Here is a 5,199-nt window from a genome sequence, read left to right on the forward strand (position 1 = left end):
TTTAAGATTTACAGCAGATCTGTCGCAAGAAACCCTCAAGTCCTGAAGACAGTGGTGAAAATAAGGTGGCAGAATGTTCAAAAAACTGAACCCAACATTTTACTGCCTACAAGAAACACATTTTAATAATTAGAACAAACATAGACTCAAAGTCAAAGAATGGAGGTCAATTATTCAAGAAAAAAAAAACTCCCTTAAAAAGGTCGAGGCTGCCATACTAATATCAGATGACACATATTTTAAAGTTAAAAAGGTTATAAAGAACAGAAATGGACATGTTTTAAAATTAAGCCTAGATTAAACCCAAATTATCTCCAATGAGAATGACCACATGCTAAGCTATAAATCATACCTCTATAAAATCAGAAGGAAATATAGAAATTGTATGCACTACCTTTTTGGATCATAATGCACTATAATTAGAAGTGAATTACAAAGATTTTTGTCATCATTTAATGCTCCCTAATCCAGTATTGCCATTGTCCTGCCTAATTTTATTTAACATAATACCCTATAGTTGCATCTAATTTTCAGGTATCAATAATTTATTTTTATTATATATTCATAGTATCCCATAGTATTTATACACCATACCTATTTATCTACTCCTCCATCATTGGACATTTGAATTGTTTTTAAATATTGGCTATTTTTCCAAACACCCTAATGAACATAGATGTGTATTTTGAATTAATATATTTGTGTCTGGAGAACTTATGCCAAGTTGTGAAATCACTAGGTCACATTTAGCTATATTTCTAAATTTTGGTGTCTGTCATCTTGATATGAGTCCTGATTATCCAGGGGTAGTTGGCTAATAAAAAATTGTTGAGAACTACATTTTTAGTAGGTGTATTTATCTTTTTATATAAGGTTCTGTAAATGAATATATAAAAAAACTACATGTTTTTCACATACCTATTTTTAAATGCAATGTATTATATAGGAAGCAGGATAGAAAGATTACACATTTTGGATTTGGAGTCCAAGGATCTCTATCAGAGACTTGTGTTTCTCTCTTTCTCTTTTACCACCTGTCTTGTTTTGGAAATGGGACAATATCTCTAGAACTCAGTTGCCTTGCTGGCTAAATAAGAGTTAATGAGATATATAAGTCATGCTTCTATAAATCATGGTTCTTGTAAAATAGTTCTTTAAAGTTATGACTAGATGAATATAATCTACCGGTGGATTGTGTATTTCTTGTATGTACAGGAAACCTTAAAACAATTTAAAGTAACTGTTAGATTTATAATATTATAATATTGCATCTCATTTATAGTTTCTATTATTACCAACCTACAGAACTAAAATAAACTCCGGGGCTGGAGAGATAGCATGGAGGTATGACATTTGCCTTGCATGCAGAATGATGGTGGTTCAAATCTCGGCATCCCATATGGTCCCCCTCCCTGAGTGCTGCCAAGTGTGACCCAAAAACCAAAAAAAAAAAAAAGAACTAAAATAAACTTACTAAAGGAGGAATCTTACTTTATTATGAGAGAAGAGTGTTTGTACAATTAATGGTGTAAGGCATGTAACATGAATGTGTGACTCAGCCAGGTAGGAACTGTGAGGAAGTCCTAGACCTAGAGCACACCCCCTCTAAATATATTATAATAATACTATAAATATATGCAAATATTCATACACCTAAACAAAATACTTCTGAATCAAAAGATTCGGCTCTTAGATATCTGGTCCCTATGTTATATTGATATTGTAATGTCTTCCATGATTTATTGTAAGGTGGATATATCATTCATGCCTCACACATAGTTTTAAATACTAAAAAACATTAGTATTCACTTACATAACTTAATACTTTGACTGATAAGTGTCAGAGAGAATAAATCAGAAAGTAAAAATAGGGGTCGGAGAGATAGCACAGCAATAGGGCATTTGCCTTGCATGCAGCCAGGACTAACTTGGTTCATACTTATGGTCCCCAAGCCTACCAGGAATGATTTCTGAGCACACTGCCAGAAGTAACTGCTGAACACCACTGGCTGTGGCCTCCCAAAGGCAGAAAATTAAAATAATATTAAAAAGTAAAGTAATGCACTATCCACATTTTTTATAGTGTTGATCAAAAAGTGACAGTGGAGCTGTGCAATGTGGATTATAAAAGTGAGAAGCATTTTATCTTTAATTCAATTTCCTAATGCCAATTGACTATAATCTATAAATCATACATGGTATTTCTTTTTGAAATATTATTTTTATTTATTTAACCAAGATAGGGGATGAAATTTTGACCACTTATTCATCTTTGTGACTGATACTAAATTTTACCTTAAAGGAATGCCCAATGATCACAAAATAAGATAATTCTATCTAGACTTATTCCTCAAAATTCATTCATTTAAATTGAGCAATGTATGGGATCTAGTAAATATATCCATAATGATAGGCATAAAAGAAGAAAAATGTGATTAAAACTTATTCCCCCAGAACCCAGCCCAGGATGGCCCTTTCACCATGAGGGCCTGTATATCATGTTATACTGAGACAAGAAAAAGAAACTCAGTCTTTCAGTGAATAATACAACAGAATCTATTTCACTAAAGGATTGAGTTTCTTTTTCTTGTCTTTTCTTTTCTTCTTTTATGATTTTTGTGCTTTCCACCTGATACTCAGGAGCCTCAGGGTCACACTACAATTCTCAACTATGTGGATTAGTGGTTCAGTGTTAAGGTCTCAGTATAACATGATATACAGGCCCTCATGGTGAAAGGGCCATCCTGGGCTGGGGCTTGTCTAGATTTAGAGGGTAGAAAAACAAAGACTCAAAAATAAGACATAAAAAGAGTAAACTTGTATATAGGAAGAAAATCACAAAAGTATCCACTCTTTTAGAGTCAATGAAAGAAAAACTAAGAAAAAAAGTTATATGGTGTCACCAATCACTGCAGTTGGTGATGTTAATAGTGTATAAGCCATTAAATTTGTTATGATTTATTCCTGAGTATGCAAGTAACCTTACTGAGAATAGTTTAGACTCTTGGAATTCTAAAGAAGGAAAATGTAAGCTTTTGACCTCCCAAAATAAAACTATGGCCAAAATTTAAAAATGACAACACCCCAATATATAAAAGACTATTTTACTAAAACTCATCTGATAAAGGTTTAACAAGACATAAAATTATTAGTAGGACTCTACATGAAAAGGGGAATAAACATTCAGCAAAAAATGGGAGAAAGAAATGACAAAAATATGCTCAAAAAAGACGAACAGCCAAAAGGTATATTAAAAAATGCTTTGCATCACTTAAAACCAAAGAAGTGAAAATCATAATTAGAGACTTGGTGAACAGATAATTTGTTTTATAAAAGATCTCTAGTTTTCTTTCTTACTACTACCTTATGTAGAAGCTATCGCAACAGACTTGCCATGGTATATAACTATGGTTTACAAACTTGGTAGTCTTAAAAACTATACTTATATTATTAGTTTTTAAACCTTATAGATACTGGCTCAGTAGATCTGAAATGAGTTCCAGGTATCTCTATTTATATTTTCAGATGCCCTAAGTGATTGAAACAATTAGATTTTAACTACGATTTGGGATCTCCTACTATAATAAAACAATCAATAATCTCAATACATTTGTCATAAGCATAACTCGTTTTGGCTTTTGATATCTAATTTAGTTGAGATGCAAAATTACTAACAACATGCTGGTTTTAATCAAAAACTCAAAAGCTGTATTATTTTATGTACATTTTAATCATCTATTCATGTTGTTATATATATTTAATATAGTAAAATGTGTAATTAAAATATTTTATCTCTAGTTACTTGAAGACCAGATGGTGGTTGTAGTGATGGTGTGTGTGTGTGTGTGTGTGTGTGTGTGTGTGTGTGTGTGTGTGTGTGTGTGTGTGTGTGTGTGTGTGTTTGGATGGGGTAAGGAAATGCAAAATCAGAATGCAACTTAAAACATTATAATAATTTGGTGACAGTAATAGTAGAAATGGTTAGAGAGGTCAGATTGTAATTGATTTGAAATTTAGCCAAAACGACTTAGTGATGAAACTTACATGGTAAGGAAAGCACAAGTAATGGAAAGCTCTGATGCTTTTTGCTCTGAACAGTTGGACAAACTTAATTTCTGTTTGTTAAATGAAAAAAATGTAGAAGCATGCTTCAGTAGTAAGGATTGGAGTCAAATATATTGCCAGGAAGTTTTGAGTCATTCAACTTAATAATTATAGGTGCTGGTGAGCACATAAATCTGAATTTCTGAACTATATATATGAAATATCATAAACATTATAGATATTGTCCTATTATATTATACTATATAACACTGACTAGTATTCAAGGTTAGATTTTTTAAGAGAGTAGATTAAAAAGAAATAAGTATGTGCATAGGGACATTAATATATATTGAGAAGTTGACATGAGATAGCTAAATCAGAAGAAACCAGTAGTGAAGCCTTTGTTAAGAGAAAAACTTAGAAAGTATCTTGACAGGAAATGTAGAAAATGTTTTAATGATAAAGAAGGAAGTCATCAACTGTGCTGAACACTACTAAAAGACTGCAGACAGCTGCCTGAGAAATAAGTTTTAACATGCAGAGATCAGCAGTGGTTTCCAAAATAATTAGGTCTGTGCTTTGACTTGACAATAAGGCCCAGATCACAGTTGTAGCTTTTCTTTAAGATACAATATATTCCAGCCACCCACATCCCTCATCGTGCTCTGCCCCCAAAGGATGGACAGGACCAATTACCACCCTCAAGCCCAGATACCCCAACTTTTTGGAACCCCCTATTTTGGTGGTGTGGAGAAGCAAGGAAAGAATTTAAAGGTAGACCGTCATAAGTAGCAACTCTCTTTATCATCACTCACTGTGCCTCAGCCACACTGGTCAGGAACTCATTCTCCTGATCAGGAGATGTCAGTGGGATCTGTAAGCAAACACTCAGTTCATATCCTCCTGCCTCACAAACCCCACTGACACCTCAGTTTATGCCATACAATCCTAGACAGACCACACCCAACTTCTTTCTCCCTTAGAAAATATATAGCCGGGCTGGAGAGATAGCATGGAGGTAAGGCATTTACCTTGCATGCAGAAGGACGGTGGTTCGAATCCCGGCATCCCAGATGGTTCACCAGCCTGCAGGGGCGATTTCTGAGTGTAGAGCCAGGAGTAGCTCCTGCCTGAGCACTGCCGGGTGTGACCCAA

This window comes from Suncus etruscus, chromosome 7 (assembly GCF_024139225.1).
Source record: "Suncus etruscus isolate mSunEtr1 chromosome 7, mSunEtr1.pri.cur, whole genome shotgun sequence".
Classification (NCBI taxonomy): domain Eukaryota; kingdom Metazoa; phylum Chordata; class Mammalia; order Eulipotyphla; family Soricidae; genus Suncus; species Suncus etruscus.